General features: G+C 42.2%; 1 protein-coding gene and 1 long non-coding RNA gene across 6 annotated transcripts in view; one reads left to right on the top strand and one right to left on the bottom strand.

Annotated features, from left to right (window-relative positions):
- The window catches only part of gabbr1a (gamma-aminobutyric acid (GABA) B receptor, 1a), a 238,125-nt gene that overhangs the window by 35,486 nt on the left and 188,983 nt on the right, over positions 1-13,656 (top strand). The window lies entirely within an intron of this gene.
- On the bottom strand, positions 4,411-5,745 carry LOC133659900 (uncharacterized). Its single transcript, XR_009827741.1, has 3 exons — positions 5,449-5,745; positions 4,799-4,957; positions 4,411-4,693 (listed from the first exon to the last, which is right to left on the bottom strand). It is a non-coding gene; the product is annotated as an uncharacterized LOC133659900 (long non-coding RNA).

The following is a 13,656-nucleotide window of genomic DNA, read 5'->3' on the forward strand; positions in this document are numbered from 1 at the left end:
AAATTTGTCTTTGGAGGAAGAAATTTTTGGGCAATTGAAGACAGTGTTCTGTCTGTAAAGTTATGCTTGGAGGAGTTTGGTGAAGAAGAACTGAGAACAGGTAACCTGATGTCACAAATGGACAATAGAATCTCTCAGACAAACTCAAAACGTTATTAAACAACCTGTCATACTCACTTCCTGTGGGTGGAATGGCCACAAATATTTTTGTCCATATGGTGTATAGCACCCTTGTCAAACTCAAGGCCCGGGGGCCACATCTGGCCCGCTACGTCATTTAATGTGGCCCGCTAAACCATGGAATTAATATACGTCAATAAAGTACTTCATCGTTCCTACTTAATGTATTTGTTCTTTCTATTTTGACATATTTAATTAAAAAAAATTATCTATTAATGCAACAAATTATGTAAAAAACTTAAATATATTATCTAATAGTACAACAAATGTTATAAAAAAATAAATATTATCTAATAATACAACAAATGTTATAATGAAATAAATATTATCGAATAATGCAACACATTTTATAAAAAAAAAACTTACCGTATTTTCCGCACTATAAGGCGCACACCTAAAAACCTCCAATGTTGTCAAAAGCGGACAGTGCGCCTTATAATCTGGTGCGCCTTATACTGTATATGGACCAATATTGAGCCTCCAACAGGTAAAAGTTTCAATCAGTCAATCAATTGTAACTACGGTAAGCAGCCGCCGACTTCATTTTCCCCGTCTTCATTTTCCCCTGTAGAAGAAGAAGTTCTTCTTCTACGGTAAGCAGCCGCCCCCGTAGAAGAAGAATAAGCGCATGGTGCATGCTGGGATATATGACTGCGCGAGGCGTGCCGTTTCATTTCCATTTGTTTGTTTATGTAAAGACCCCATAATGGCTCCTATTAAGAGACACGCTTACGACGTAGAGTTTAAAGGCCTACTGATTTTAAAAAAAAAATTTAAACGGGGATAGCAGATCCATTCTATGTGTCATACTTGATAATGTCGCGATATTGCCATATTTTTGCTGAAAGGATTTAGTAGAGAACATCGACGATAAAGTTCGCAACTTTTGATCGCTGATAAAAAAAGCCTTGCCTGTACCGGAAGTAACGTGACGTCACAGGCTGAAGGGCTCCTCACATTTCTCCATTGTTTACAATGCAGCGAGAGCGATTCGGACCGAGAAAGCGACGATTACCCCATTAATTTGAGCGAGGATGAAAGATTTGTGGATGAGGTACGTGAGAGTGAAGGACTAGAGTGCAGTGCAGGACGTATCTTTTTTCGCTCTGACCGTAACTTAGGTACAAGGGTTCATTGGATTCCACACTTTCTCCTTTTTCTATTGTGGATCACGGATTTGTATTTTAAACCACCTCAGATACTATATCCTCTTGAAAATGAGAGTCGAGAACGCGAAATGGACATTCACAGTGACTTTTATCTTCACGACAATACATTGGCGAAGCACTTTAGCTACGGAGCTAACGTGATAGCATCGTGCTTGCTCCCCTCACCTCCCAGGGGGTGATCAAGGGGATGGGTCAAATGCAGAGGACAAATTTCACCACACCTAGTGCGTGTGCGACAATCATTGGTACTTTAACTTTAACTTTAAATGCAGATTGAAACAAAAGAAATAAACTCCTGACTGGAAGGATAGACAGAAAATAAACAATACTATTAAACCATGGACCTGTAAATACACGGTTAATGCTTTCCAGCTTGGCGAAGCTTAACAATGCTGTTGCTAACGATGCCATTGAAGCTAACTTAGCAACGGGACCTCACAGAGCTATGATAAAAACATTAGCGCTCCACCTACGCCAGCCAGCCCTTATCTGCTCATCAACACCCGTGCTCACCTGCGTTCCAGCGATCGACGGAAGGACGAAGGACGATCATCCGTGCGGTCGGTGGCTAGCGTCGGATAGCGCGTCTGCTATCCAAGTCAAAGTCCTCCTGGTTGTGTTGCCGCTAATACACCGATCCCACCTACAACTTTCTTCTTTGCAGTCTTCATTGTTCATTAAACAAATTGCAAAAGATTCACCAACACAGATGTCCAGAATATTGTGGAATTATGAGATGAAAACAGAGCTTTTTTGTATTGGATTTAATGGTGTCCGAATACTTCCATTTAACTATTGACGTCACGCGCATACGTCATCATACATAGACGTTTTCAACCGGAAGTTTAGCGGGAAATTTAAAATTGCACTTTATAAATTAACCCGGCAGTATTGGCATGTGTTGCAATGTTAAGATTTCATCATTGATATATAAACTATCAGGCCGCGTGGTCGGTAGTAGTGGGTTTCAGTAGGCCTTTAAACTTAAGAACACGGGAATAGAGCAGCAGCGACACTGATTCGATTAATGACGACTTCGACGAGATGTTGGATGCCGTCGCCCAACTGTTTGATTCGGACACTGAAGAACAAGAATTCGAGGGATTCGTGGCTGAGGAATAACTTCATAAAGTGAGCTTTACATGTTTATTTTGTGTGTTGGTGACATTAACGTTTGAGCAACATTAAGTTATTGATATATTGTTATTGCTCTGCACTATTTCGAGTGTTACTACCGTAATTTCCGGACTATAAGCCGCACCTGACTATAAGCCGCACCAGCTAAATTTAGGGGAACATACAGATTGCTCCATATATAAGCCGCACCCGACTATAAGCCGCAGGGTTTTGATGTGTAATTACCGTAGTATATAGGGGTTCCTGCTACCACGGAGGGGATTGTCGGGACAGAGATGACTGTTTGGGAACGCAAAGCGTCCCATTTATTAACAATAAATCTTTCAATCATTCAATCAAACTTTCACATCTTTGACATGGCGAACAGCATTCGTGCAGAGTACAAATAATACAACGGTGCAAAGTAATACAAAGTGCTCACCTGTACGTTATCAAAATAACCAGCCTACCGGTATATGAAAAGTCAGTCTTTAATCATTGTGTCATCGTCTTCCTCCTGCGTACTAAAACCACCGAAATCCTCTTCGTCGGTGTCGGAGAAGAACAGGCCGTAAATAAGCCGCACCCTTGTATAAGCCGCAGGGACCAGAACGAGGGGAAAAAGTAGCGGCTTATAGTCCGGAAATTACGGTATATTGTGATTGCACTACCGTAACAGTATCACTGTTTTTTACGTGTTTATTGAATCAGGGAAAAGTTCCCCTCCACTATGTGATATAAATGTTGCACTACATGTTATACCTTGCTGTTAAAAGATTAAAAAAACACCACGTCACTGACTACCTCAGGGAAAATAATAAAACAGCTGTTTATTCATTTTGGGAGTGAACAGAGTTGTCAGAACGCTGGTTTGTAATCTATTATTATAGTTTGACTGACCTGACTGTTTTTGTTGACATTGTTGACATTCCCATCTAATGGATGCATAACGTAACCCCAGCCTCTACTGTAGCGTCTATTCTATGCGCCTTATAATGCGGTGCGCCTTATATATGAACAACGTTTTAAAATATGCCATTCATTGAATGTGCGCCTTATAGTCCGGTGCGCCTTATAGTGCGGAAAATACGGTAAATATATTATCTAATATAATAATAATATAATATGTGGGCTCTGTACTGAGGATGTCGTTGTGGCTTGTACAGCCCTTTGAGACACTTGTGATTTAGGGCTATATAAAAAAACATTGATTGATTGATTGATTGATAATAATACCACAAATGTTATAAACAACTTAACTATGATCTAAAAATACAACAAATGTTATAAAAAAATCTAATATAATAATAATGCAACACATTGTAAAAAAAACCCACAATAACCTTAAATGTATTACCTAATAATACAACAAAAAATGTATTTAAAAAATAACAAAATACTTAAATATATTATCTAATACAACAAATGTTAGAAAAACTTAAATATCTAATAATTCAACAAATTTTATTTTTTTAAAAACCCTCCATTTATTATCTAATACAAATGTTATAAAAAAAACTTACAAATGATCTAACAATGCAACAAATGTTATAATAAACTTTAATATTATTGAATAATGCAACACATTGTTTAAAAAAAATCTTAAATATATTACCTAATAATACAACAAATGTTATTAAAAAACTTAAATATGATCTAATAATGTAACACATTTTATTTAAAAAAAAAAAAACGTAAATATAGTATCTAATACGACAACAAATGTTATAAAAAAGACTAATATTATCTAATAATGCATCAAATGTTATAAAAACTTAAATAAACAATTTCTAAAATGTTATTGAAAAACCCTTAAATATATTATCTAACAATAAACAAATGTTATTAAAAAACCTTAAATATCTAATAAAGCAACACTGTTGTATCTCAGAGAAGGGAAGGAGGCGACAACCAGGGCAGGACTGCGGTTTACAAGGTTTATTGGAAAAACCTTAGATGAATAGGTGGCGTGTGTATGCTACTCAAAGTGAGTGAGTGTTGACTATGTGTAAAATTATAATGTAAATGTTACCAAGGGTTGTTGTATCTTTCGTCGTATCCAAGGGGGCAAAGGCGAAGAGGCAGTTCATGGACAGGCAAGTGGTCGTGGACAAGAGCAGGGCAGCGTGGTCTGGGTCCGAGCAGGGAGGTCGTGGATCGAGGTGGGCAGTTAGGAATCCGGATGGGTGTCGAGTGACAAGGCACGATCACGGAGGTCAGGAGAGTCACTTTGGAAATACAAAAGGGCATGAACCAGGGGGAAACACGGAGAAATAGAGCAAAACAAGGACGAGGAAATCACCGGGAAAAGGAATGCCAGACGTGATGCTTACTGGAAGGTTAGCGACGTTCTGGCAAAGGTTCCTTGGGTCCGCTGGTCTTTATGCCGCTCCCCCTCGTCAAGTCCAGGTGTGCTGATCAGTGATTGCTTGCAGACTTGTTGCTGTGTGGGCGTGTTGTGCTCAGTGTGAGCAGAGGTGTGTTTGAGCGTCCTGCCAGCAGAGGGGTTAGCAGAGGTGCCTGCAGCTCCAGCTGCAGTGGAAACCTGGGATCGACTCCGCGTCATGACAGTACCCCCCCTATGCGAGGCCCCCGACGAGCGCCGAGGAGCATCAGGATTGGCACGGTAGAAGTCCCCTAGAAGTGAGGGATCGGCAAGGTAGGAGGCTGGCACCCATGATCTGTCTTCAGGTCCATATCCCTCCCAGTCGACCAGATAAACAAGCCCCCTACCTTGTCGACGGACCCTGAGGATCTCCTTGACCGTCCAAACCTGATCTCCATTAGGCAAAAACCTAGAGGGTGGGGTGGCAGGGACAGGAGGGGACAGAGCGCTCTCAGCTACCGGTTTAATCTGGGAAACATGGACAACAGGATGCCGCTTGACCGAGGGTGGGAGAGCCAATTTAACAGATACAGGGTTTATGATAGAAATGATGGAGAACGGACCACCATAACGGGGAGCCAATTTTCTAGATGGTACCTGGAGACTGAGGTCCTTAGTGAGAAGCATCACTTGTTGTCCTGGTTTATAGGACGGGGCTGGAATACGATGACGGTTGGCGTTGCGACACATTTTCTCAGATGCTCTTTCCAAAGCTGCACGAGCGGCTCTCCACACCCTCTGACACCGTCTAATATGAGCTCTAGTAGAGGGAACAGCGATTTCCAGTTCCTGTTGGGGAAATAAAGGGGGTTGATAACCTAATGAGCACTCAAATGGGGACATACCGGTAGCGGAGCTCTTCAAGGAGTTATAAGAAAACTCCACCCATGGCAAAAACTTGCTCCAGGACGTGGGTTGATTACTGGCGACACATCGGAGCATGGTCTCCAAGCTTTGATTAGTTCTTTCAGCCTGCCCGTTGCTCTGGGGATGGTATCCCGATGTGAGGCTGACCGAAGCCCCGATACCCTTGCAGAAGGCTCTCCATACATGCGATGTAAACTGAGGGCCTCGGTCAGAAACGATATCCATCGGAATACCATCTTGTTTGACGACGTGAAGTGTGAGGAGGTCAGAAGTCTGAGGCAGAAGGTAACTTTCGCAGTGGAACAAAATGGGCTGCTTTGGAGAAACGGTCTACAATAGTAAGGACAGTGGTGTTACCTCTGGAGGCTGGAAATCCTGTGACAAAATCCAGGGCGATGTGTGACCAAGGACGGGCAGGAATGGAAAGAGGGTGAAGAAGACCAGCAGGAGGCCTGTGTGACATCTTACTACGGGCACAAGTTAAACAAGCAGCGATGAACTCACGAGTGTCCTTGGCCATTGATGGCCACCAAAAACGTCTTCGCAGCAGTGATAGGGTTCGTTGAAAGCCAGGATGGCATGAGAACAGGCTAGAGTTCCCCCAATCCAGGACCCTGGGTCGTAACTCCCGATGGACGAACAGTTTGTTGGGAGGTCCACCTCCCGGTCCTGGATTGGAACGCAGTGCAGCCTTAACTAGGTCCTCCACTTTCCAAGTTACCATCCCAATAAGAGTGGAAGGAAGGATGGATTCTGCCACTGCCGGACCGGTAGGTTCTTTCAGAAATAACCGGGACAGTGCGTCAGCCTTAGTGTTCTTGGACCCAGGTTTGAAAGAAAGCACGTAATTGAAGCGAGAGAAAAACTGCTGCCACCTTGCCTGGCGGTTGTTGATCCTCTTGGCAGCACGGATGTGTAGAAGGTTACTGTGGTCGGTTAGGATCTGAAACTGGTGTCTAGCTCCTTCCAACCAGTGTCTCCATTCCACCAGGGCCTCATGGACTGCCAGTAATTCTCTATTCCCAGCATCATAATTCTGTTCGGCCGGTGTCAGGCGCCTGGAGAAAAAAGCGACAGGGTGAACCAAATTGTCACTTTTGGACCGTTGAGAGAGAATAGCCCCAATCCCAGAGTCTGAGGCGTCAACCTCCACCAAAAAGCAGTTCCTAAGTCGGGATGGACTAGAATGGGGGCAGAAACAAAATGCTCCTTTAACTCCTCGAAGGCCTTCCTCGCCAAAAGAGTCCACACAAAAGGAACGTTAGTAGACGTAAGCGAATGTAGTGGTGCCGCAACTCTACTGAAGTCTTGAATGAAGCGACGGTAGAAGCCAGCGAAGCCGAGGAACCTCCGAAGTTCCGTCCTAGTAGTAGGTTGCGGCCACTTCACCACGGCCTCCACCTTCTTCGGGTCTGGCCTTATGTGACCCCTTTCGACCACGAAACCGAGGAACTCCACTGAAGAGGAGTGGAAACAGCACTTCTCTGCCTTAACAAATAGACAGTTTTCCAAAAGCCGTTGCAGGACAAGTCGAACATGTCTTTGGTGATCAGAGAGGTTACGGGAGAAAATGAAAATATCATCTAGGTATACTACCACGAATTGGTCCAGCATGTCCCGAAGAATGTCGTTGACAAGAGTTTGGAAAACTGCAGGTGCGTTGGTGAGTCCAAAAGGCATCACTCGGTACTCATAATGCCCCATATGAGTGTTGAAAGCAGTCTTCCACTCGTCTCCCTCTTTGATCCGGACCAAGTGATAGGCGTTACGGAGATCCAGTTTGGTAAATATGGTAGCAGGTGCCAAAGGTTCAAAAGATGAGTTGAGTAGAGGAAGAGGGTACTTATTCTTAATGGTGATGTTGTTAAGGTGACGGTAGTCAATGCAGGGACGAAGGGATCCGTCCTTGGCCACGAAAAAGAATCCCGCCGCCAGTGGAGACTTGGATGGTGTTATGATGCCCAAGGCAAGGCCCTCGGTGATGTAGTTCCTCATAGCTTCCTTCTCTGGAAGAGACAAGTTGTATAGGCGACTAGACGGCAAGGTAGCGTTAGGGAGTAACTCGATGGCACAATCATAAGGTCTATGAGGGGGTAATCCCAGGGCACGTACCTTGCTGAAGACCTCTGCTAAGTCATGGTAGCAAGCTGGAACCAGAGATAGATTGGCATGGGGAGTCGTGGTAGTGGAGTGGTAGACCGGATGAGATGCTGACCCAAGACAGTTGGCCATGCAGGGTGTACGCCAAGCCAGAATTCTGCCAGAAGACCAAGATATATGGGGGTTGTGGTGACGAAGCCAAGATCTTCCAAGTACCAGTGGGGCTACCGGAGCTTCTAGCACCCATAAACTAATGGTTTCTCTGTGATTTCCAGAAATGGTCATGGAAAGGGGCTCCGTGCGGTACTTGATGGGGCCCAATGGTCGTCCATCTAGAGCCTGTGCAGGCAGCGTCTTGTCCAAGGATATCAGGGAATGCCCATCTCCCGGGCGAACGTGTAGTCCAACAAACTCTCGTCAGCTCCCGAGTCCACAAATGCCTTCACTTGAATGCTCCTCTTGTCCCAGGCCAAAGTAGCGGGTAGCAGAATGTCAGGGTTTTCCTTTTTACGGGGAAATAAAGTATGGCTCACCAGGATCCCCTCTGCTGGTGAGCCTGATCTTTTGGTCTCGCTGGACAATTATATCGGACGTGTCCTGCTAGACCGCAGTCGAGGCAGAGACGCTGCCTGTACCTCCTCTCCCTTTCCTCAATGGGTAACCGTGTCCTACCCAACTGCATGGGCCCGGGGCTGCCATTGTAGTAGTTGTAGGCTGGTATGGGTCCACCTCTGTCTTGAAGGTAGGCCAAGTCTGGTTCCTAGAGGCACCTCTCTGACCTCGCTCTGCTGCTCGTTCACAAAGTCGAATGTCAAATTGGAGGGCCAGTTCAATGAGGTCTTTGCAGGACGTGGGTCTGTCCCTCAGTAGACCTTCCTTAATTTCATCGGAAAGGCCGCGACGGAATGCGCTTTGGAGCGCCCGGTCATCCCAACCGCTGTCTGCCGCCAAAGTCCGGAACTCTAAGGTGTAGGCTGCCACGGAACGTGAACCCTGCGAGATGGAGTGCAGACGTCCGGCCGCGTCCCCCCCATCCTTGGGGTGATCAAAGACAGCCCGAAATTCTGCACGGAACGCAGAATAGTCGAAGTTGAGCCCAATGGTCCTGTCAACTGCAGCTGTAGCCCATTTGAGAGCCGGGCCGGAAAGTAAGGAAAAAATAAATGCAATCTTGGCGCCATCTGAGGAATAACGGGAGGGCTGGTGCCGAAAAATGAGGTCACATTGTACCAAGAACCCTCTACAAAGTTCAAAGTCCCCTTCAAAGGGTTTAGGGCTGGCAATCCTGGGCTCTCGTTCCAAAATGCTGTGTTCGGGTCCAAGAACTGGAGAAGCACGTGAAGGTACCACCGGTCCAGAACTGGCCCCGGGGCACATGTTGTCCAGCTTGGAATACAGTCTGGTAAAAGCTCTCTCAAGATGATCCTCAAGGGCAGTAAACCGAACCTGGTGTTCGCTAACGACGGAGCTAAGGATAGCTAGGTCGGAAGATATGGCTATCTGGGCCTGGGGCTTGCTGCTGTCGCCTGGTTCCGACATGTTGTTGGCCAGAACATACTGTTGTATCTCAGAGAAGGGAAGGAGGCGACAACCAGGGCAGGACTGCGGTTTACAAGGTTTATTGGAAAAACCTTAGATGAATACGTGGCGTGTGTATGCTACTCAAAGTGAGTGAGTGTTGACTATGTGTAAAATTATAATGTAAATGTTACCAAGTGTTGTTGTCTGTAAATGTTGGTTGTATCTTTCGTCGTATCCAAGGGGACAAAGGCGAAGAGGCAGTTCATGGACAGGCAAGTGGTCGTGGACAAGAGCAGGGCAGCGTGGTCTGGGTCCGAGCAGGGAGGTCGTGGATCGAGGTGGGCAGTTAGGAATCCGGATGGGTGTCGAGTGACAAGGCACAATCACGGAGGTCAGGAGAGTCACTGTGGAAATACAAAAGGGCATGAACCAGGGGGAAACACGGAGAAATAGAGCAAAACAAGGACGAGGAAATCACCGGGAAAAGGAATGCCAGACGTGATGCTTACTGGAAGGTTAGCGACGTTCTGGCAAAGGTTCCTTGGGTCCGCTGGTCTTCATGCCGCTCCCCCTCGTCAAGTCCAGGTGTGCTGATCAGTGATTGCTTGCAGACTTGTTGCTGTGTGGGCGTGTTGTGCTCAGTGTGAGCAGAGGTGTGTTTGAGCGTCCTGCCAGCAGAGGGGTTAGCAGAGGTGCCTGCAGCTCCAGCTGCAGTGGAAACCTGGGATCGACTCCGCGTCATGACAGTACCCCCCCTATGCGAGGCCCCCGACGAGCGCCGAGGAGCATCAGGATTGGCACGGTAGAAGTCCCCTAGAAGTGAGGGATCGGCAAGGTAGGAGGCTGGCACCCATGATCTGTCTTCAGGTCCATATCCCTCCCAGTCGACCAGATAAACAAGCCCCCTACCTTGTCGACGGACCCTGAGGATCTCCTTGACCGTCCAAACCTGATCTCCATTAGGCAAAAACCTAGAGGGTGGGGTGGCAGGGACAGGAGGGGACAGAGCGCTCTCAGCTACCGGTTTAATCTGGGAAACATGGACAACAGGATGCCGCTTGACCGAGGGTGGGAGAGCCAATTTAACAGATACAGGGTTTATGATAGAAATGATGGAGAACGGACCACCATAACGGGGAGCCAATTTTCTAGATGGTACCTGGAGACTGAGGTCCTTAGTGAGAAGCATCACTTGTTGTCCTGGTTTATAGGACGGGGCTGGAATACGATGACGGTTGGCGTTGCGACACATTTTCTCAGATGCTCTTTCCAAAGCTGCACGAGCGGCTCTCCACACCCTCTGACACCGTCTAATATGAGCTCTAGTAGAGGGAACAGCGATTTCCAGTTCCTGTTGGGGAAATAAAGGGGGTTAGCAGAGGGGTTAGCAGAGGTGCCTGCAGCTCCAGCTGCAGTGGAAACCTGGGATCAACTCCGCGTCGTGACAAACACATTTTATTTAAAAACAACTTTTATATATTATCTAATAATACAACAAATGCTATAAAAAACCTTAACTATTATCTGATAACACACAAATTTTATATAAAAAAAGTTAACTATATTATCTAATACAACAAAAGTTATAAAAACTTAAATATCTAATAATTCAACACATTTTATTTAAAAAAAACCCTACATTTATTATCTAATAATACAACAAATGTTATACAATTTTTTAATATTGTATAATACAACAAATGTTATAATTTTTTTTTACAAATTATCTAATAATGCAACAAATGTTCTAACAAACTTTAATATTATTGAATAATGCAACACATTGTTTAAAAAATCGTAAATATATTACCTAATAATGCAACAAATGTTATTAAAAAACTTAAATATTATCTAATAATGCAACACATTTTATTAAAAAAAAACATAAATATAGTATCTAATACGACAACAAATGTTATACAAAAGACTAATATTATCTAATAATGCATCAAATGTTATAAAAACTTAAATATCATCAAACAATTTCTAAAATGTTATTGAAAAACCCTTAAATATATTATCTAACAATAAACAAATGTTATTAAAAAACCTTAAATATCTAATAAAGCAACACATTTTATTTAAAAACAACTTTTATATATTATCTAATAATACAAAAAATGCTATAAAAAACCTTAACTATTATCTGATAACGCACAAATTTTATATAAAAAAAGTTAAATATATTATCTAATACAACAAAAGTTATAAAAACTTAAATATCTAATAATTCAACAAATTATATTTAAAAAAAAACCTACATTTATTATCTAATAATACAACAAATGTTATAAAAAAACTTAAATATTATCTAATAATGCAACACCTTTTTATAAAAAAACAACTTAAATATAGTATCTAATACGACAACAAATGTTATAAAAAATACTTTAATATTATCTAATAATGCATCAAATGTTATAAAAACTTAAATATTATCAAACAAAGCATAACATTTTATTGAAAAATCCTTAAATATATTATCTAACAATAAACAAATGTTATAAAAAAAACTTAAATATCTAATAAAGCAACAAATGTTATTAAAAAACTACTTTATATATTATCTAATAATACAACAAATGCTATAAAAAACTTAACTATTATCTGATAACGCACAAATTTTATATAAAAAAAGTTAACTATATTATCTAATACAACAAATGTTATAAAAACTTAAATATCTAATAATTCAACACATTTTATTTAAAAAAAACAACTACATTTATTATCTAATAATACAACAAATGTTATTTAAAAAAACAACAAAAAAACTTGAATAAATGTTATATTAATGTTTTTTTGGATTATCTATCAATGCAACAAATATTATACATGTACACTATACACTTTCCGAACATTTTTTTCAGCGGGGAAATAAAAAGAAATCCTTAAATATCTGCTTGACTCATGATTTGAAAGCAAGTTATCCATCAAACTGTACACTGTTAAAAATGCTTGTAGACAACCTTTTTCCCCATTTACAGTAATACACGGTAAAAACAACAATTGTAGATCTTACCGTAAAACACTGCTACTGTTTTTATTTTTGCCGTAAAACACTGTAAGGACCATTGTAAATTTTACGGTAAAATTCTGGCAACTGAGCTGCCAGTTTTTTTAATACCGTAAAATCGGCATTTTTTTTTAACAGTGTACGCTAAAAAAATATAATAATCAAATGCATGGGAAATTGTGTAATAATATCACAAGGCAAAGCCTTACACATTTCTATTCATATATTATTCACCATTACGAGGGCAGCCATAACAGCGGTGTGGTGGTCCCCAATGAAAACAAGTTTAACTACCCTGGTGTGTAGGAATCATGATATATTATATTGTTAGGCTTTTTATTTAATTGTAAGCAAGTAAATACATGTTCTTTTTTTCTTTACGTTCCTCACAAATGCCGGTGTACATTTCATGGGGGACAAGAGAGTAAGACGTTGTTTAAATAATCAAAGCGCCGAGAGGATCAGGACCATTGACTTTGCTCATCAGCGTTCCAAAGTGAACCCATCCACACTAAAACCTTTCCTCTCGCCAGCTAATTGTCATTCCCATGCTGAGTGAGGATTGTGTTTCCTCATTAGATGGCCTCTAAATGCTCTGCAGAGACAAAAATAAGAGGGGGCGGGTGCGTGAGGCAGCGGGGGTCTCATCATGCCGAAGTCAAAGTAAATGAATTTATGTGGCGTGTTCAGGCTATTTATACTCTTTTACTGCAGGAGTTCTTTAAGCAAGCACATTACTTGAAATAAGCAAGGTTTCTTTGTTGCTAGGCAGGTTTTTGTTGGGGACGATCGATCTAATGTTTGCTTGATGTGTGGTTGTGTTGGAGTAATGGCGGCGCGTGATACCTGACAGAACAAGAAGAAGCCGGGATTAAATTAGGCCGACGTGTGCAGTACAGAAACAGAGAGGAGCATCTTTCAACCCAAAAACAACATTGGGAAACTTTTTGTACTTTTCTTTCAAACCCATCAAATGTATTTAAGCCAGGGGTGTCCAAACTACCGTGAGTCGTCATGAGTTAAATAAGAAATCACAATGCAGGACTTATTCCAAATATCAGACGGTATGAGTATTACAAATGTGTTGCCATATTGTGAAAAATAGGGGTGTCATAAAAAAATTGATTTTCGAATTAATCACAATTCTTATTTGTAACGATCCTTAATCGATCCAAAAAAATCTAATCGATTTAAATATCGTATTTTTCGGATTATAAGTCTCTCCGGAGTATACGTCGCACCGGCCGAAAATGCATAATAAAGAAGGAAAAAAACATATATACGTCGCACTGGAGTATAAG

Source organism: Entelurus aequoreus, linkage group LG11 (genome assembly GCF_033978785.1).
Source record: "Entelurus aequoreus isolate RoL-2023_Sb linkage group LG11, RoL_Eaeq_v1.1, whole genome shotgun sequence".
Lineage (NCBI taxonomy): Eukaryota > Metazoa > Chordata > Actinopteri > Syngnathiformes > Syngnathidae > Entelurus > Entelurus aequoreus.